General features: G+C 43.9%; 1 protein-coding gene and 1 long non-coding RNA gene across 18 annotated transcripts in view; one reads left to right on the top strand and one right to left on the bottom strand.

The window, feature by feature from the left end:
- The window catches only part of PDE4D (phosphodiesterase 4D), a 990732-nt gene that overhangs the window by 657012 nt on the left and 311575 nt on the right, over nt 1-22145 (top strand). The gene's annotated exons all lie outside the window — the stretch shown is intronic.
- The window catches only part of LOC128342545 (uncharacterized), a 32523-nt gene continuing 11574 nt past the window's right edge, over nt 1197-22145 (bottom strand). Inside the window, exon 2 of the long non-coding RNA XR_008315061.1 lies at nt 1197-3362. This is a non-coding gene — a long non-coding RNA (uncharacterized LOC128342545). The remainder of the gene's footprint in view (nt 3363-22145) is intronic.

Raw genomic sequence — 22145 nt, 5'->3', positions numbered from 1 at the left:
TAATAGCCATATTAGCAAGACATCACATTTAACTCACTTATCACAAGAAGCAAAGTAAGAGCAAATGAATACAATCCTAGCTCATAAGCATCAGCTCAGTATTCACAAGCCCTGATTCTCTGTACATAGTGCCAATCTGAATATGTGTACAGTGTCTTATATATTTATTATTATTATTAGTACCCGTGGCCCCTTTGGGGGGCTTCCTAAAGGCTGGGGGTTTTTTGCAAAGGTTCCCCCTCACCCCAATGGCCTCTAGGGCCTCGCAGGGACCATTTGAGCATGTGCAGTGGCCGTTTTTTAAAATCTTTTTTTTTTTTTAAAGGCCACTGAAAACAAAATGGCCACCGTGCATGCTCAAATGGCCTCTGCAAAGCCTGGCATGACCTAGGGCCTCACAGAGGCCATTTGAGCATGCATGGTGGCCATTTTGTTTTTGGCAGCCTTTTTTTTTTTAAATTAATTTTACAAAATGGCACTCCCCTTCAAGTGGCACCTGGGGCACGTGCCCTGCCTGCCCTACCCTAGATATGCCCCTGCATTGCAGTAAGATATGGACCACGAGGCTCAAATTTCTCTCTGTTATACCCCTGGAATGTCTTGCCTGAAAGGGCCCTTTATGGATTGATTTTGCTCATGTCCAGTCCAGGATGTTGTGAAAGGCTAAATATACCTTTTTAGGCCTAAATACAAGTCTCTCAGCTTGCAGTTCTTACTTAAAAGAAGGCATTTTAGGGCAAGTATCTGAATTGTGAACAATATTATAGAACTCTTATATATGCTCAAAATGTTTTAGTTTCTTCTGTTTCATTGTAAATTCAACTATTTTTGCTAGGCAGGTTTATAATACTTGTCACAGATTTAGACAGTTGCCCTGAGATTCCCTATTTTCTCACAAGTTGGACATTACTCACCTGGTATTCAGAATTAACAATTTATAGATATAAATATTTCTCTCCTATTATTAATCTTCCTGGTAACTAGGTGGTGGAGGGAGGATTAGTAATAGGAGAGAATGATTTCTAGCCATAAATTGTTAATTCTGAATACAGCCCAGGTGAGTAATCTGTAAATACATGTATACATATTTTGTTTCCATCCATAGCCATATTACCCTAAATTAGGAAGTAAATCCATGGAAAGTGATATTGCATAAAAAAGGACAGCATGTATACTTAAAAACGAGAGAGCCAGTCTCCACAGGGAATGCAAATTTAATTTTCAACAGTTGATACACCATGTGCCACAAAACTAATATACATTAACATTAGGTGCTGACCTAACATTTCTAAAATGTCTTAATTTTGCTTATTCAATAAGCAGCATTTGTCCTACAACCTAGATATTCTAAACATAGCAACAACTGCTGATATTCACACATGATATTCACCGAGGAAGATGAATAAACACAATTGTTCTGCTATGAAGCTGTGGCAATATGCTGTTCATGCATTTTAATGGGTAATCTTATACACAATGGCAGCAAAGGGTCAAAAGCCAACTTCTAGATCATTTTTACTTTTTTTCTGAAGCAACTGTTTCATGCAAATCTAGCAGTCATGTCAGAAATGTATATACTGAAAACCACAATATCCATTATTTTTCCAAGTATCATTTTCAACTATGAAGAGGTCTTGTGAGGCTTCTGTGTGCTAGTGAGCTCTCCCTGTCACCTTCCCCTCCCCTATGTTAAGGGTGGGTATTTTGTTTTTTTTACTTTGAGAAAGCAAGGAGGTAAGTGGCAGAGAGGGCTGGGTAGCAACAAGGATGCAGTCTGAACTCCATTTTGAGTTGGGGCTGACTCAAAGGGGGCTGTGCTTAATTCAAAATGGAGTCACGCTATTCAAGTTGGGAGACTTTGCTTTCTGAGCTGCCACATTCAAAGTCTTGCCCCATCTCTATACTATTTACCTGGGAACGTCTTAAATTGATTGCTCAGCAAGCAGCGCGGGGGGTGGGAATCAGCTTTATGCAGTTTTGCAATAGTTTAGTGGCTTGAGGATGTACAGAAAGTGAGCCCCCTTTGTTAAACCTGTAGCCATTGTTCTAATTTGCCAGACAGTGTTTCCCATTTGGGGACAAATGCAATGAAACTCTGGCCTGCTGAAAGGCTTGAGTTTACAGTCTCTGTTCAGATTTTCCATCACAAACAGACCCATATCCTATTGCTTTTGGGCTTAGCAGTACCTTGCTAACCAAAGAGGAACATTAGCACATGAGCCTGCTCAGATACCCATCCCTTATTGACATTGCTAAGCATGAGTGAATCTCAGTTTGTCCAACTTTCCTATCGGTTATTTTGAACACTTGCATTTTCCTAAGCAAATGCTGAGCATCTGCATCCTCCCTCCACCACCTAGTTACCAGGAAGATTAATAATAGGAGATATATATTTATATCTATAAATTGTTAATCTAATCTGAAATTCTGCACTGAAACGGGATGAGACCTATGCCACTTATATATCATGTGGGCAATAATGTGAAAAACACATGCACCTTATAACTATGAGAAGGCACATATGCTTGGGGTGGGATCCAAGTTTTCTTTGCAACCTATCTCTAATATAAATGTGAGACTGATTTACATGAATGTTTTTGAGTTAACTTCAAATCAGTTGTTGTTTTTAAAAAACACAAAACTTTAGCTTTTTTCTAAAGTAAAGGCTGGTCACTGACTTCCAGGCAGATTTTGGTGGGTACTGACTGGGTTGAAGCGAAGAACCATCAACTCTGCATACAGGTGTCTCATGTGGTTGACAACTGAGCTGCAATGGCCTTGACAGAACATATTGCTCTCAGGCCTTGGACAGGCTCACCCAGTGGACTGTTCATTCATTGGACCTTCCTAGAACAGGAAGGATATAAAACCTTCCTGTATGAAGCTTTGCCTTTCTCTCATTCTTCTTGGTTCTGATACGTTGTTGCGGGTGATCTCTGGTTTGCCTGCTCGAATTTTACTGTTTTGTCTTGTTTCCTGACCATGGTTCCTAGTTTATCTGCTTGGCTCTGATCTGTGGCTTGATTCTTGACCCTGGTTCCTGGTTTTCTGACTCTTGGCTTCAGCTGTGGCCCTGGTGCCTGATATGTCTGCTCAGCTTTGACTCTTGGCTTCATCTCTGACTTGCATCTTGTTTCCTAATCCCATTACCTGGTTTGTTTGCTTGGTTCTGACCACTGACTTTGACTTCTGGATTGCTGCCTGACCCCAGTTCCTGGTCTCTTCTCTTGCTCCTGTTTCCTGCTTGACCTTCCCAGTCCTGACTTTGGACTACTCTGTGGTGCTGCTCAAAACCCAGCCTTGACAGAATTCCCAGTTTGTGGATCTTCAAAGTGGAGATACTCATTTCCTTGTTCCAGCTCCTGAATGACAAGAAAAAACATTTGGCCTTTCTCATTCTCCAACCCAATTGTCTCAGGCAATGACAGGTCTGTCTGACTCTTTCCCAAAATATGATTGTCTCAGTTGTTGGAGAGTTTATCTCCTGTTGTATTACTTAATTCTCTATCAACCTTGCCTGGCCAAAGGTTCGCTTTTCTTAAAATTTTTCCCTCTTGAGTATTTCCATATTCATGCACCTGGCATGGATCTATCTATGTGTTGGTGTCATGTTTTCTGCAACCCAGTCAGGCCGTTCTATGATTCATACAGACCCTTTCTCTTCATATTATGGTTAGTCATTCTTCTGTTTAAAATCCCCAATATGTTTTGAAACTGGTGCACAGGTCACAGACCCTAAACCTACTCCACAAAGTAGTAAGCAGGTTTGATTTGCCATCAAATTGATTTGGGTCAAATTGGGGATGTTTTGCACTTTTGACTGTGAATTGAATCACCCTCAAAATAAAGGACCCGATTCGGGGTAGAGGAGAATCACCCCTGTTTTAACGCAAATCACCCCTGATTTAACGCAAATAGATTTAGGCTATTCAAATGCCATTTTGAGGCCCATTTTGCTGAGAAAATGGGCCTCAAAATGGCACTTTCCCCCAGGGAGTTCTGGTTGACCAATTGGGATTGGCGAGTAGGCTAGCCCTCCACTCCAGACTTAGTGCCTCAGCCCGCCTTGGATGACAGGACTACCCAGGAGGACAGGTCTCCCCAGCAAAATGGGACACAAAATGGCGTTCAAATCACCCAAGTCTATTTGGGTCGAATCAGGGGTGATTCTCCTCAATCCTGAATTCGGACATCTATTTAGAGGGTGATTTGATTCAAGGCCAAATAGAATAGCCTAGGGCATAGAATTTAGAAATTTAGAATAGCTAAATTTCTAAGGCATGGAACCGTCCACATTTGGAATTGTTCCAACTGAAAGGTTGACGGGAACCATTTGACTGGTTTGGCTATTCTTGTAAAGGGGAATCCGATACAAGCAAGCAAAAGGGATTCCTTACCTCTAAAGGGATTTGAGGGGTGGTGGGGTAAGGGGTGGGTGAGAGGACTCCTTAACGGTGTTGCTGATGGCTCCTAGGTGGTGCTCCCCCCACCACACTGTGGGCCAGCAGACAGTCCAGTTCCAGCCTCTGCACATGTACAGGAGTCACACAAATGGTTCTGATGCATGGAGGACAGAACGGGGCCATCCACTGGCCCGCGGTGCTGGGGGAGTGCTGGCAGGGCTGAGAGGGGCTGCTACTGAGGAGCTAGCAGTGGTAACGTGCCCTCTCGCCTGTCCTCCTGTACCTCGGATCCTTTTATAGGTAGGGGATCCTCTTTGCTTATAAAGGGGAATCCATACTGGATTCCTCTTTACAAAGAAGGCATTTGAACCGGGCCGAACCAGTTCTGCCTGGTTCCTCAGTGCAAAGCAAACCACTAGCCAGTTCTAATGAACTAGTTTGCAGACCAGCGGCTCAGTTTGTGTTTGAACCATGCACACCCCTACGCTCCAGACTTAGCAACCTCAAATTGAATCCCAGATCTTGATTCATACACACCCTTAGTAACCAACCACAAGATTGTAACCTGTCTGTTTCCCAAACAGCCAAAACTATTTACATAGCTGTAATAATTTATCATACTAATACTAATTCTATATAATTTAATCCAAGAATACTTCTTCACTGTGTTCTTCACAGAGTTGCAGCGTCCCACAAAATTTCTAAGGCAGGCCTGTACAACTTGGGTCTTCCAGCTGTTGTTGGTCTACAACTCCCACAATCTCCATCCACAATGGCCAATAGTTGGGGATTGGCTATCATAAGAACATGAGCTGAAGCCTGCTCATCATAAGAACAACCCAGCTGGATCAGGACCAAGGCCTATCTGGTCCAGCATCCTGTTTCACACAGTGGCCCACCAGATGCCTCTGGGAAGCCCACAGGCATGAGATGAGGGCATGCCCTCTCTCCTGCTATTGCTCCCCTGCAACAAGTGTTTAGAGGCATCTGGCCTCTTAGGCTGGAGGTCAGAACAAATATCCATATAGTTCAGCATCCAGTTCCCCAGTGGCCAACCAGATGACTCTGGCAAATCCACAAGAAGATGAAGGCAACAACCTGCTTCTCCTGTGACTCCAGCAACTGGTATTCAGTAGCATATTGTCTCTGAACATGGACGTTGTATTTAGCCAAAATGGTTCTTTATCTCTTCTCCCATTAGCCTGCACAGAAGCAAAATCTCAGGCAGAACCTGGCTGTATAAGGCTGCATCTCTGGCCACTGAAACAACCATGACTAGAGGCATATTGCAAGCTCATTTGGTCATTTCTGTGTCCATAGCTGATCTTTTATGAGGGCAGCATGCCAAACTGATGGCTGTGTTCCTGTCATTAGAGCAAGAATATGTAACACCATTCTTTCTCCAATTTCTTATAAATGTTTATATCAACTACTTGGTCGGCAGTCAGAAACAGAGATCCATAATTAATGTTCTCATGCCTATAAGAATGGTGTCTAGGAGGAAGAAGGGGCAATGTACAAAGGACCCCCTGAAACCATCCCTATTCATCCCAGCATAGCATCCTCTCCCTGTTGCTGGTATCTCCATTGTGTTTCTTGTAGATTGTGAGACTTGGGGGCATGAAGTCATCTTGTTCCTTTTGCTTCATAAACCACTTAGAGATTTTTTTTGGTTGAAAAGAGGTACATATTGTAAATAAAAATTAATTATAAATATTCTAAATATCTATGGCAAAGTACAAAGTTTTATACAAAACTATGGTGCGGCCACACTTGGAGTACTGCATACAATTCTGGTCACCATATCTAAAAAAGGACATTGTAGAATTAGAAAAGGTGCAGAAGAGGGCAACCAAGATGATCAGGGGCCTAGAGCACCTTTCTTATAAGGCAAGGCTACAGCTCCTGGGGCTATTTAGTTTAGAAAAAAGACGACTGCGGGGAGACATGATAGAGATCTATAAAATCATGCATGGTGTGGAGAAAGTGGATAAAGAGAAATTCTCCTCCCTCTCACATAACACTAGAACCAGGGATCATCCCATGAAATTGATTGCCAGGAAATTTAGGACCAAGAAACAGAGGTACTTCTTCACACAACACATAATCAACTTGTGGAATTTTCTGCCACAAGATGTGGTGACAGCCAACAACCTGGATGGCTTTAAGAGGGGTTTGGATAACTTTGTGGAGGAGAGATCTATCAACAGCTACTAGTCTGAGGGCTATAGGCCACCTCCAGCCTCAAAGGCAGGATGCCTCTGAGTACCAGTTGCAGGGGAGTAACAGCAGGAGAAAGGGCATGCCCTCAACTCCTGCCTGTAGGCTTCCAGCAGCATCTGGTGAGCCACTATGTGAAACAGGACTAGATGGGCCTTTGGCCTGATCCAGCAGGGCTGTTCCTATGTTCTTGTATTCAAAGAACCTCAAAGTAAATATAAGCCGGTGGACCATAGTGAACCTCCACAACCTTATTTATGATGTAAAATATTTCTTCCCTGCCCCTCCAACACAATATTGCTTTAGGCAGCATACAGTAAAAATTAGAAAATGTAATAAACAGCCACAAAAATAAGCAACAATACAAAAGCTGAAATGGATTAAAAGTAGAATTTTGAATTAAATTGGACCTTAGCTGGGTCCAGAAGAATCTCAAGCTATTAATGTGGTTTGTTTTCGTGCGGAGTGTGACCCCATCCAAAACCAGATTTACTTTACTACTCAGACTATCAATTTTATTGACTCAGAGCATCTCTGTCTTATATGGATTTTGCTTCGGTTTATTTGCCCCTACCAGCCTAGAACAGCTTCTGGGCACTGGTTCAAGTCATCGACTTCCTCCCTGGTATCAGCTGATTTTAAAGGATAGGTGGAGCTGCATGTCATCAGCATACTGATGACACCACAGCCTATACTTGCAAGTGGCCTCTCCCAGAGGCTTTATGTATATCTTGAACAGCATGGGGGACAGAGTAGAACCCTAGCTAGTGGCTAAGTGATTGAGCTGGTGTCGCCCAGCATCACCTTCTTGGTACAGATCTCCAGGTGTGACCAGAGCAACCATATAACACTGCCCCCAAGTCCCAACCTAGAGAGCTGATCCAAAAGGTAAGGTTATCATGTTGGTGATACTGAAAGCTTCTGCAGGGTCCAGGAGAATTGCACTCTCCCTATATATCTCCCAGCATATGTCATCCACCAGGGCAGCCAAGGCAGAGTATGTCCCATATACCTGGGCTGGAAGCCAGACTGGAAAGGATCTAAGTACTTCATGAATTTGGGACTGACTTTTGAAATTTCAAGAGAGAACTCTAGGCTCTTTGGATGTTGAAGTCTGAACATCTTGTTCCTGCTCCTTGACTCCAGATGAAAGTAAATCTAGGAAGTTCAAATTATATGCTTGTTTTGTCATCAGTGCAAAAAAAAAAGAAGAAGAAGAAGACGACGACGACACAATTGTGATTACAAAACATATATAATTTGATTTTTCTTGATTTACTCTCATCAGGCATTAAGTAGTGGGGACAAGCTATGCTTTGAGATTGAGTCATAGATGTAAGTCACATAGATCACATTTCTCCATGTGTATACAGAACCTCTGAACAAAGTTTCATGTGATTAAAAGTATCTGGATGACACTTTGCAACTCTCTCACTGTGCTGTTATTATTTATTTATTTATTACATTTATAAACTGCCCCATCCAGTACAACAACTTTTAAAAGACATACACCCCACAATTAAAACAATGCTGAAAACAATATAAAAACAATTCAAAATGATTAAAACTATTTAAAACCAATTAAAATACATTTTAAAACAACAACACTTTACAAGCCTTGGAAGTCCAGGCCAAATAAATAGGTTTTTAGGGCTCTCTTAAAGGCCGACAGCAAGCCTAAACTGCGGATATCTGCCGGGAGTGCATTCCATAGACCAGGAGCAGCTACAGAAAAGGCCCTGTTCCGAGTTGCCACCAGACGTACCGGTGGCAACCGGAGACAGACCTCTCCAGATGACCTCAACGAGCGATGGGGATCATACAGAAGAAGGCACTCTCTCAGGTAACCCGGACCCAAGCCATTCAGAGCTTTAAAGGTAATAACCAGCACTTTGTATTTCGCCCGGAAACATATCGGCAGCCAGTGCAGCTGTTTTAAGACAGGCATAATATGGTCTCTCCGGGTTACCCCAGAGACCAATCTGGCTGTCGCATTTTGAACTAACTGAAGTTTCCGAACTACGTACAAAGGCAGCCCCACGTAGAGCGCATTGCAGTAGTTGAGCCTGGAGGTTACCAGCTGATGCACCACTGTTTTGAGATTGTTCATTTCAAGAAATGGACGTAGCTGTCAAATCAGCTGGAGCTGACAGAAAGCGCTCCTGGCCATGGCCTCCACCTGATATACCATGGTGAGGTCTGGATCCAAGAGCACTCCCAAGCTGGGTACCTGTTCCTTCTGGGGGAGTGTAACCCCATCCAGCACAGGAAGATCTAACTCATCCTTTAAATTCTGACCCCCCACAATGAGCACCTCCGTCTTGCTTGGATTCAGCTTCAATTTGTTATCCCTCATCCAGCCCATTACTGCCTGTAGGCAGGCAGTTAGGGAGTGAATGCCATTTCCAGATGATGAAGATAAGGAGAAATAGATTTGGGTGTCATCAGCATACTGATAACACAGTGCATCGAATCTCCTGATGACCTCACCCAGCGGTTTCATGTAAATATTAAAAAGCATTGGTGACAAAATGGAGCCCCGAGGGACTCCATATATTAGCTCCCATTTTAAAGAGGAACTGTCACCAAGCTCCACCATCTGGAATCTGCCTAAGAGATAGGAGCAGAACCACTGCAAAGCAGTGCCTCCTATCCCCAATTCCCCCAGGCAATCCAGAAGGATACCATGGTTGATGGTATCGAACACCGCCGAGAGATCCAAAAGAACCAACAGAGTCACACTCCCTCTGTCGATTCCCCGGTAAAGCTCATCCATCAGGCCAACCAAGGCAGACTCAACCCCATAGCCCGCTCTAAAGCCAGTTTGAAATGAGTCTAGATCATCGGTTTCCTCCAAAACCTCCTGGAGTTGGTTAGCCACCACTCTCTCAATCACCTTACCCAACCATGGGAGATTGGAGACCGGCCTATAACTGTCCATCACTGAGGGATCGAGGGAAGGCTTCTTAAGAAGTAGTCTAATAATTGCCTCCTTCAAACAAGGAGGCATCCTACCCGCCCTCAGCGATGGTTAATGATATTAACTAAACTATCCCCAACAATCTCCCTGCTAGATAAAAGCAGCCAAGTCTGGCAAGGGTCCAGAGAACAAGTGGTAGGCCGCACCGCCCCAAGGAGCTTGTCCATGTCATCAGGCATCACAGATTGAAACTGATCCATTATAATACTGCAAGAGGGATTGCTGGACACCACCTTAATAGACTCTGCAGAAACAGTGGAGTCCAAGTCGGCCTGAATACTGGAGATTTTGTCCGCAAAGAACCCATTAAAAGCATCACAGCAGAACAAAGTCCCCAGGGATTGGTTTGAGTTGGAAGGAGCCTGAATCAAACTCCTCACAACCCGGGACAGCTCTGCTGGATGCGAACCCACAGATAGGATGCGAACCCACAGATAGGATGCTGGATGCGAACCCGCACATAGACCAGAATAGACCAGCAATGCGCATAGACCACGCACCGCCTCCGCATAAACCTTCAAATGGGCTCTATGCCATGTCCTGTCACATTCAAGCCGAGTTCTCCTCCACTTGTGCTCCAGTCGCCTACCTTGCTGCTTCAGACCCCGTAACTCCTCTGTATACCAAGGGGCCGCTCTTAAAGCAGATCGGAAGGGATGCTTAGGAGCGATCGTGTCTACTGCCCTGGTGAGTTCCCTATTCCAGGTTCCCACCAGGGCATTGACAGAATCGCTGGCAGGACCAACATCAAAACCCTCCAAGGCTTTTTGGAATCCTACTGGATCCAACAGCCTTCTCGGGCGGACCATCTTAATAGGTCCTCCACCCTGGCAGGGCTGCGTTGTGGCTGTGAAACCAACCTTAACCAGGTAGTGGTCCGTCCATGACAATGGGGAAACCACAGGATCCCGCACTCATGGGACACCCCCCTGATCCGAACAAAAGACCAAATCAAGTGTGTGGCCGGCAACATGAATTGGTCCTGAAACTAGTTGGGATAGGCCCGTAGTTGTCATGGCTGCTATTAACTCCTGAGCCGCACCAGACAAGTCAGCCTCACAATGGATATTGTTACCACCTACCTGCTCGCTTCACTTCCATTAGTGCTGCTGAGAGAAATTGAGCTCTGTGCAGATGGTTGTAACAGCTATTGGAAAGCCACCAAGAGGGGGCTTACCATGTGCAGCTGCTACACATGTTACCGTAGGAATTGGAGCATGTAAAAGAACTCCTAAAACTTTAAATGTACCACTGAGTTAGGCAGCTACATGACTTGTTTTCACAGTATGTTCACCAGTGTTCTCTCTAACAGGGAATCCCAGATGTTGGTATGTTGTTGACTACAACTCCCAGCACTCTCAGTTGCAATGGCCTTTGGCTGGGCATTATGGGAGTTGTAGTCAACCACATCTGGGAATTCCTGTTAGAGGGAACACTGGTGTTCACTATATAAATACACTGCAGGAAGTCACAATCGGCCCAGGCTCCCTGACCTGTTTCTGCAGAGTACATGTTGATGGGAGGGTGGGTGGGAAGATATGTAGCTGCCACATTTCATGGTAGAGGCAGGTACATGCTTAATATTTAGCATATGCCCGATTCTATGGTAACACATGAAGCAGCCCTAATATTCCGAGTTCAGAAAATGCCTCTTTTCATTTCCAGGAGAGAGTATCAATGAATCTGAATAAGTAATTTCTCTTTCACCAGGGGAGAGCGTCATCTGTGTATAAATAGTCCATCTCAGTCACCTATTGCTACACTGTAATTGCAGGGAGTGAGTTTTTAGAGACCGAGTTCCTAGCTGATCTAGCTGTGCTTAGTGTCTCTTGCAACTGGGGGAGTGAAAGCCGGCTCCAAGGAGGCTCCAAGCTTTCCGTTTTTACCTCTTCCACTACTCTCTGATTGTCCCTCTGAATGGATATAAGCAGCTGGCAGTCCATCAGGGTGAATGCAGCAGCCGAAGAGACCTGGACCTTTTACCTTCTAGGCAGAGGAGGGAAAAGCAACAGCTGAGCTGCACCCTGGAGCTGAATTCATTTACTTAGTTCTTTCTTTCCAGCTTTCTGAGGAATGTGCTCCTTTCACCATTAGCTCTTTACGGCTTGTACCTAGATAAAATGAGTTTACCATCCAGCTGTGAGCACCTGACCCTGGAGAAGGTGGCTCGATTTCGAAGTGCCTTCATTCATGGATCTCCCTATGCTATTAACAAGCCAATTGATATTAAGCAGCAAAGGAGACGGTAATATGTGTGTTATTATATATGTGTTATTATATGTGTGCAGGGGGGTTATTGTGTAGCAAAATATTTCCTCTATTCCCTTCATTTCAGTTTACTACTTTGCAACTTTGAGTGCTATGGAAGGGAGAGAAGGAAGAAAGATGTGTGTTGTGGGGAGGGAAGGAAGTGCAGCTGATTTTTCTACAGATTCCACTTTTACTTTTAAAACCGGATTGGACATAACTTTTTAAAGTAACAACTTTCTGATAAAATAGCCAAATATTCCGTTTTAAATGAATTTCAATGATAGTGCCATTCAAAATAAAAGCAAGCAAGAGTTACATTCCTACCATCAGGCATGCATGTGTATTGTGTAAATATAATTATTTCAGTGGAATTTACACATCAGTAACTAAGGAAAGGACTGAAGCTAAATATAATGTCTGGTCATTGTTCTTGCATGTTGTACGCTCCTTTAAAGCTCTTTAATGTGAAGCAATGCTAACTTGCATTTTTAAAGTAAAAAGACCATGGCCAGGATCCAAACAATTGCACAACTACTTCAGCCCACCCAAGTAATCTTTCTCCCAAGTAATCTTTCTAAAACAGCAGCTCTCCATCTACATGGCAAACCATTCTGGAAGCTGAAGAGACTTCCAGAAACAGTTTGTGGTATGGCATGGAAGGGATGGCTGTTCAGAGGTGGAGAGAAAGAAAACATCTGCCTGGGTAGCCCGAGGCTCTGCAAAAGTAGCTATTGGATCTCAAGCCATAAATATAACTAAGGGTAGTGTATTAATGCAACCTGCTGTCAAGCAACATAGTGACACAAAACATGCAATCCTCATCTCATTGAAGTCAGTGGGGGGAAATCCACTATCCAGCAGTATTATTGCCAATACACTTTATGCATTGTTTTCTTTTCTGAACATCCAAGGACTCATATGCTCATACAACACCATTCTTTTTCTTTTCTATCCATGCCCTTAGTGTAATGTCCTGCTTAGATATGTTTCTGTGCTCAGCATTTCTAAAGTTGCATCCTTTTGCTTTTTCTTATATTCTAGTTGTATTGTCTTATTTAGTACTCTTGCCTCTTCTTTTTAACTCTTCTGTGGATATAGACACCTTTTAAATCTTTTTAGTGCTACTTAATTGTAATATTATTTTTTTTTAGTATTTGTGTGTTTGTGATTATTAGGTTCTTATTGTGAACCACTTAATGAGGCATTGTGCCTAAAAAGTAAGATATCAAATCTATTAAACAAATAAAGCAACTTTTCTCTAAAAGCACCTTTATTTCAGATTCAGTACTGTTGCTGTTTTAGTAGAGGGGGAAAACAAAATGCCATCAACATTAGGTTTATTTTGGTAGTCGAGCAGGCTTCTTGGACCCTATCTGCACTGCTACACTTTCATAGTAGCTCATCATGTGTCATTTCTTAATGAATGAATGCTTTATTATAGTGTCATTTCTTAGGGTATTGCTCTTGGTCCCCATGTAGTAAGCCATGTTCAATGTGGCCTACAAGGCATGTGAATTTCCTCCATGTGTCATTAATGAGTTCCTTTTATTTTGGAAGGTGGTCTTTGTTTCTTTCTCTTTTAAAATTGCATGCCAGATATGCTTTTCTATTAGCCATCTCTAATTCTGAGGTATGAAAATCTACCTCAAAATCTCCCCCACCTTCATGGGAGAGAGCTTCAAGCCTCACTTAGCTCCCTTGTTACCAGAACTGCCCTTAGGTGCTAGCTAGATACTTCAACTATGCTTTTGGCTCAAAGTGGGGAAATTAGCTTGGCTTGGGGAGCAGTTTGACTTCATTATTAATTTGAGGAAGTTTTGGCAACTTGGAAAAGATGAGGAAACAGAAATGCTGTTCAACAACTTTTATTAAGGGTATATGGGAGTACAGAAGTCAAACGTTCTGTTAGGCATGGCAATACATCCTAGCTGATAGGCAAGAGTATGGCTAGTAATAATTTAGCTTGAGGTTCTAATTAAAGATCAGTCGGCTTGGCTAAGGTGCTTGGACCAGAGCTTGGCTTAAGACTTGCATGAAAAGTACATGAAAGTGGAAAGACTGGAGGGGATGGGTGAGGAGGCTTAGAAGGACAAGAAGTTAGTTTTAGGGGTGTGCGGACAGGTTTGGAAATGACATCAAACCGATTCAGTTTGATATTGAACCACCCGCCCCCGCCCCCAGTTTGGTTCGATGTCAAACTGAACCCCTGGCCTGTTTGGGGGGGTTGTTGTTTTTAAAAGCAGAAATAGAACTCACTGCCGCTGCCAATGGGGCAGGGGGTCTCCAGATGTTCCCGCTCCTCCCACTGGCCTCCATTATTTTCCAAATTGCCTGGTTTGGGCGGTCTTTGGCCCGTTCTGGGTCTCAACCCCATGGCGGTGGCCATTTTGGAGGCCACCATACATGCCCTATGGGCTTCTGCGTGGCCAAGTGCGCTTCTTGAGGAGTGCTTTCATTATTATCTCTCATGAAAAGGAAGATTCCTTTCTTGATTAATTCACCAGTCTGCTTGCTGGCTATTGCCTTCTTTCTGAAAGAGAGGGAGGGCATCCCAGACTTTGCTATTCTGACCTTGGGGTATGTTTTGCTCATGCTGAGCAACCAGCTGTGAATCTTGCCAAACATAAACAGGTGAAAGGTTCACCATAGGGAGTATGATCCCCCAGTCTCGGGCTGCATAGCTTTCTGAGCTACCCTTAAATGGTTGTCTGGCAACACCCTGCTGCCTCCACCTTTCAAAGGTCCTGTGGATACTGAGCATCTACCTGTTCCTGAACCAGGCTCTTTGGGGATGGAGGCTAAGAACTGAGTCAGATAGAAGTGATGAGATGATGATCTAAACTGTCTGGAAAAATTGAAAACTAGCAAATTGCCAGGGCTGGATGGCATCCATCCCAAGAGAACTCAAATGTGAAATTGCCAGCCTCCTTGCTAAAATATATAACTTATCCCTGCAATCAGGCTCTGTACCGGAGGACTGGAAAGTAGCAAATGTAACATTGATTTTCAAAAAGGGATCCAGGGGCGATCCAGGAAATTACAGGCCGGTTAGCTTAACGTCCATTCCAGGCAAATTGATGGATAGCATCCGCAAGGATAAAATTGTAAAGCACATAGAACAACAGGCCCTGCTGGGAGAGAACCAGTATAGCTTCTGCAAATGTAAATCTTTCCTCACGAACCTTTTGGAGTTCTTTGAGAGTGTCAGCAAGTGTGTGGATCAAGGTGATCCAGTTGACATAGTCTACCTGGACTTCCAAAAAGCTTTTGACAGAGTTCCTCATCAAAGACTCCTGAGGAAACTTAGCAGTCATGGGATAAGGGGACAAGTACATGTGTGGATTGCTAACATTGAAGGATGAGAAACAGAGGGTAGGTATAAATGGAGAGTTTTCATAATGGAGGGAAGTAAGAAGTGGGGTCCCCCAGAGATCTGTACTGGGACTGATGCTCTTTAACTTGTTCCTAAATGATCTAGAAGTAGGGGTAGGCAGCAAGGTGGTCAAATTTGCAGATGATACCAAACTGTTTCGGATAGTGAAATCCAAAATGGATTGTGAGGAGCTCCAAAAGGATCTCTCCAAACTGGGGGAGTGGGTGACAAAATGGCAAATGTGCTTCAATGTTGGCAAGTGAAAATGGATGCACATTGGGACAAAAAAACCCAACTTCAAGTATATGCTGATGGGATCTGAGCTGTCGGTGACAGACCAGGAGAGGGATCTTGGGGTTGTGGTGGACAACTCATTGAAAGTGTCGACTCAATGTGTGGCAGCTGTGAAAAAGGCCAATTCCATGCTAGGGATCATTAGGAAGGGAATTGAAAATAAAAGTGCTAATATTATAATGACCTTATACCAAACTATGGTGTGGCCGCACCTGGATTACTGCGTACAAGAGAACTGGAAAAGGTGCAGAAGAGGGCAACCAAGGTGATCAGGGGCCTAGATCACCTTTCTTATGAGGCAAGGCTACAACACCTGGGGCTTTTTAGTTTAGAAAAAAGACGACTGTGGGAAGACATGATAGTGGTCTATAAAATCATGCATGGTGTGGAGAAAGTGGATAGAGAAAAATTCTTCTCCCTCTCGTATAACATGAGAACTGGAGGTCATCCCATGAAATTGATTGCCAGGAAATTTAGGACCAGCAAACAGAGGTACTTTTTCCACACAACGCATAATCAACTTGTGGAATTTTCTGCCACGAGATGTGGTGACAGCCAACATCCTGGATAGCTTTAAGAGGGGTTTGGATAACTTTGTGGAGGAGAGGTCTATCAACGGCTCCTAGTTGGAGGGCTATAGGCCACCTCCAGCCTCAAAGGCAGGATGCCTCTGAGTACCAGTTGCAGGGGAGTAACAGAAGGAGAAAGGGCATGCCCTCAACTCCTGCCTGTAGGTTTCCAGCTGCAGCTGGTGGGCCACAGTGTGAAACAGGATGCTGGACTAGGCGGGCCTTGGGCCTGATCCAGCAGGGTTGTTCTTATGTTCTCATGAATATTAGAGGCTTTAAAAAGCATATGTGATTATTCTTAGGGGCTATGACTGAGTTTAAATATCAAAAGTGATACTGTGGCCCTGAGGCTTTTGTTGGACTAAAACTCCTATCACCCACAACCACAATGCCTAAAGGCCTTTGCTGCTAAAGGCCAATGGGGCTGGGGGTGATGAGAGTTGTAGTCCAACAACATCTGGGGACCCATGTTTGAGAAGCCATGGTATAGGGGATTTTATAAGTGGGTTTGTGCTGGTGCTTTGCATCAGGTCATCTGATGCCAATAAGCTTGCAGCATCCTCCAGAGCCAAGTGGAAGTGGAAGCTCACACTACGGCTATATCTGTGCAGTTCTTTACATTTCCAGCAGGGTGGGCTCATACAGGAATGGGAGCCTGTAGCCCTGGCTGGGAAGGTGTTCAGACATGTTGGGAAGTTGTCTTCAGGCATCTGAGAACTAACTCCTCCCAGCATTATCACCATGGATAGCAGTTTGTACTGTGATTGAGGGGGAAAATAACACAATAATTTTGCTGAACCAGATGAGGGATTATCCCTTGCTCAGCATCCTGTTTCCAGTAGTGACCAGCTTGATGCTTCTGTGGATAGAAACCACAGCTCTCCTTAGCTCTTTGTCCCTCTGTACCAGATATTCAAAGCTATTCTGTCTCCAAACATGGAAGTTCCATTTTGCTAACATGGTTAATATCCACTGAGAGACCTGTCCTTCATGAATTTGTCCAATTCTCTTTTAAAGCTATATAAGCTACAGAACATCACTACATCTTGTGGTAGAGACAACTCCATAAGTTGTTTATAAATAGTTTGAGATAGTAGGGCCTTTAGCCTGTTTCTTTCTTTAAGATATTGTATACTGAAGCTGTTCTCACAAGTAACCTAGCCCGAGCTAGGGCAGCCTAGCCTGGGCTAGGCTGCTTGTGTGAAGTGCCAGGATCTGCACAGATCCCAGCACTCCGCCCAGCCTAACCCTGTTCCTAAGCCCAGCTCTTAGCCTAGGTTAAGGGAGCAAGCACTCCCTTAACCTGGTTGCCAGGCTCGTGTGTCTCCTCGGGTTCCGTGGAGCCTGAGGAGACACAGAGACAGGCGCCCAGAGTGCCCATCTGACGGGGTAATCCCCCAAGGCACCATGCAGATCACACGGTGCCTTGTGGGATATCTGGAGGTCGGGAAAATGAGTCACAGCCTCTGTTGATCTGCATTTACATAACACTTTAGGAACTGGGAACGCATGCTCCCTTCAGGCATGACTTCTGAAACCACCCAAGTTTGGTTCCCATGCTGGATTCCTGAGATTCTACTGTCAAACTATCTTCACACCTTGGTGACAGAAGTCAGTTTGAAGTTGGTAGAATCTTGGGAATTCAGCACGGGAACCAGACTTGGCTCCAAGCAGACAGCATGCCCAACAGGAGAGCACACTCGCAGTTACTTTACCAACTTCCTGGTTTGCGACAGGTCACATGTAGCCCCCTATTGTTTAATGGGGGGACCTTGAGTTCTAATATTATATGAAGGGGAGAAAAAAATTATCTTCCCCTGCTTTCCCCAGTGTCTTAATAATTTGATCACATCTCCTCTTCCTCATATTTTTCTAAAACAAAACTCCGAATACTTTGACCTTTCATCATAGGGAAGATCCTCCAACCCATTGATCATTTCAGGTACTCTTTCCTGCACCTTTTCTGGATCCACAATATTCTTTGTGTGATGGGGTTACCAGAACTGTTCATTACATTCCAAATGTAGCCAAACTCCCATATTTTTTACATAGGTGTTGTGATACTTCCAGTTTTATTTTCAGTAACTTTCCTTATAATTTCTAACCATTGAGTTGACCTTTGCAGCTACTGCTGCACATTGAATCGGTGTTTTCAGTGAACTATCTACCACAGTCCAAGATTCCTGGACAGTCACAATCAGGGAACAGTATTATGAATTAGTCCATTTTGTGAAGATTGGGGGGAAGTCATATGTGTGCATAAATCAGGTTATGCTTGAACAGAAAATAAATACTCTTATAAAGATGTCAGGAGGACAGAATAATGTCTGTTATAAAAGGAGTGGCCCAAATGCACGGCCATGAATGTTAAAGATAAATGTCAGCTAGCACTGAAGAAGGAACTGGAATGAAAGCATTGGTAGAAGTATAGGTACAATGGCAAAGTTATAGACCTGAACCAGAATCAGAATCAAGGGGCGACCTCTGTAAAATGAAACTCTCCCATTAAGGCTGTTGAATTGGCATGCACATCTGGTACACAGCTGCTAGTCTGGCTTCCATCTCATTTTCTTCCCAGGCACCAACCTCTCTAACTGCCAGTAATTAGCACCCACTCTCTTGCCTCGCATGTGTGAATGTTTTGTGCTGACAGGAGTCTAAATCCTATTGAAATGTTGTTGCAAACATGTTAATCCTAAGGGTTCTGCTGAGAAGTCTTTTTTGGTTTTCCAAGATGTGTTCCAGCTAGTGAGTTACAAAATGTAAGTATTTGTGTATAGGGGGGCAATTCTGGATAGTCCAAAGATCAAGCAACTCTGGATTCAAGCCTGCATGTACTTCTTCTATAGCTAGAGTCTATAGCTAGAAGGACGTCAGCATATTCACAACATTTCTGCTTTTTTAATTGCTGTGTCTATATCTGATTATTTCAGGATTTGAGGATATATTCAGATATTGAATTTTCTGTTCTGAAGCTCCCCCCCCCCCAATTAAAGCAGTTCATGCATGCGCACACACATGCACAGTTGCACTATAGATTGAGTATCCCTTATCCGGACTGCTTGGGACCAGAAAGGTTTCAGATTTTTCCAGATTTTGGAATATTTGCATAATGAGAGATCTTGGGCATGGGATCCAAGTCTAAACATGAAAGGTTACTGTATTTTATCTTTGCTCTCTCTTGCAAGGCAGGGATGGAGGAGCCCCCTTTGCTGCCTCCTGTCAGGGGAAGGCCAGTTTAAGGGTTAACATGAGAGAGTCCAGGTTCCTAGAGAGGCGACTGGGAAGAAACATTCAGCATGGTCACCAAAATTCCCTTCTTACCCCTCCCCCAAGAAAGGAGCCTTTGTGTCTTTTCCTGCCCGTGGGATCTGCAGCCCCCCTTTGAAGAAGAGAACTCGGTGGTTGCCAATGTAGGTGGGGTGCGTGGGGACCCCGGAGCCACAGGGGGAGGCAATGCAAGGGAGGAAAGCAGGGAGTGGGCTTTGGACAATGGAACCAGGGGAGAAATGTCCCGGGTGGGGGATGAGATGTGTGCAGTCTTCTGAAATAAGTAAGTTTTGACTGCATGTTTAAAAGCAGCAAAATTGGGAATCTGCGAATGAGTGAGCTGAGATGTTTTGGTTTTTGTTTTTGTTACGGTATGGTGTCCAGATTTTGGAGCATTCCTGGTTTGGGATGTCCAGATAAGGGATACTCAACCTGTAGTATGTTATGAGTAAGTTCCATGCTGCAGATTTTTCTCCCATTGTTGCTAAAACACTAACCACCAATCTTGGAAAATTATTTTAAAATGTTTTGCGGTTGGGGGTTGGGCATATATCTGTGTGACTAACAAATGGGGCAATGAAGAGCTTGGGATGGTGTTTGCAGATTGAGGGCCAAAGCAGCATTTTAGATCAAGTGGCACAAGGTTGCTTGAACATGAAGAGCAGTATTCAATTTTTGTAACCGGGAAGCACTGTCTAATAACACCAGGCCTTCAGAGAAAAGGCCTTGTATATCGTTAGAATTATTCCATACATCAGTCTTCTCATTGTCTTGTTTGAATAGTATCTATGGAAATGAATCAACAGTAATAGCCTGTCACAGGGAACTGGGACCCAAACTATAGTGCACTTATTAGTTGTGCCTTAGCGCCTCTAAAAATAGAAATAAATAATAAGTGGGGACCCGTATACTTCAGGCGTGCACTAGGATGAGCTTTGTTGAAGAGTACATCATGTACATCATAAATAACATTAAAAGAAATGAAGTCTCTAAAAGTCATCAGCACTGTTGGTTAGAACTGGATTGGGGCGGATGTGGGTCTCTCTTGAGACAAATGCCCTGATTTGTCCCCCAACCTCTTTTAATATACTAGCAGCAAAACAACATTTCAGCTCTTCTCTTAAAAGCAGCAGCTAGAGTGCCATGCTAGTAGAATACTAGCTGACAACCAGAGCCACAGAGGGAGGATGCAGTGGGAGCCGAGTCCTCACAGCCGGAGGGTGTGTCTACTTGGCCAGAGGCTTCCGCACTGCCACTATGCCCACATGTATGGGAGAGGGAGCAATTTGGGGCAGTTTTCTCTGCCTTCTGAATTGTGGGTGGGCTTCACCTGTAACTGTGGCAATTAAGTAGGAGGAAACCGCTTGTGTGATTGAGAGCCAAAGCAGGCACAAGCTGGTACTTATTTTTATTTATTTATTCATTCATTCATTCATTCATTCATTCATTCACATTTATATCCCTCCAAGGAGCCCAGTATGTATCCCACTACATACTTAAGTTTCTCCTCACAACCGTGAAGTAGGTTAGGCTGGTTTCTCCTGTGAAGTAGGTTAGGCTGAGAGAGAAGTGACTGGCCCAAAGTCACCCAGCAAGTATCATGGCTGAATGGGGATTTGAACTCAGGTCTCCTTGGTCCTAGTCTGGCACTCTAACCACTACACCATGCTGGCTCTCTTCTGCCCCTTTCTGTGTAGTCTGGACCTGTGGATGTTGGGTAGCCAATGACCGGTCCCCTCCACCACCCAACATCTGCCACTCAACTTGAAATCTAGATGACAAATATAAGGTGGCAGAAGGGATCCAAAACTGACAATGTGATATTTCTGGTTTGGACGGCACAGAAAGAGGCAGAGGTACCACCTCAGGCCAAGAGTGCACACTTGCTGGTAAACAGCGGTTCCCTCCTACTTACTGTCACTGCTATGTCTGAAGCTTCCCTGTGCCCTAGAGGGTCACAGGGCTTTCAAGGACATAGTTTCAGAAGGCATGGGATACTTCTGAAAGCAGGGAAGATTGGCCATCCGTGCTCCTTCGTTCCATGCACAGGAGCCACGACAGTGGAGAAGCCTCCAGCTGTGTCCTTGCTCTGTTGCTCTGGATGTTATCCACTTCCTCTTTGCCACTTTCCTTTAAGGTAGAAGTATTTTGGAAGATACTTCTATGGGTTTTTGGTTTTGTCCATTCTTTATTAAAACATATTTACAACGCTAAACTATATTGATCCAAACACAAACAGCAAAACATAATACAACAAAGTACAATCCATCAATCCATCCACACTCTAATACTGTCTGTGGTAGGAAAACAACCATAATTTTCCCAATTAGTGTAAAGAATAAAATCTGACCAAATTAATAAAAAGAATTATTTATAGTCTGGTTTGCATGGGACTGAATAATATGGGTTCGCTTTTCTGAGGTTGCGATACTCCATAGGTTCTTGTACCTGATGTCCATCAACAAGGTTTTATTTTTCCAGTGTTTGGCTATAGCTAACCTGGCAGCAGTTACCATAAACACAATTAATTTTTTGGATGTCGCATCTGTATTGAGCCCAGAAAATACTAACACAATCTGGGGGCATAATCCTATTTTCTGGTTTGTAATCCTGCACATCTCCATGAATACCTCTGTCCAAAAGGATAGGACCCTAGGAAAGGTCCACCAGAGATGAAAACGGGTTCCCTTCATCCCACAACCACTCCAGCAAAGCAGAGAGCAGTCTTGTATGCTGGATTTTTTTACTGGATGTATGCTATTTATACTGGAGACAGGTACCATATA

Source organism: Hemicordylus capensis, chromosome 2, assembly GCF_027244095.1.
Source record: "Hemicordylus capensis ecotype Gifberg chromosome 2, rHemCap1.1.pri, whole genome shotgun sequence".
Classification (NCBI taxonomy): domain Eukaryota; kingdom Metazoa; phylum Chordata; class Lepidosauria; order Squamata; family Cordylidae; genus Hemicordylus; species Hemicordylus capensis.
This window is presented reverse-complemented; position numbering and strand designations above follow the sequence as displayed.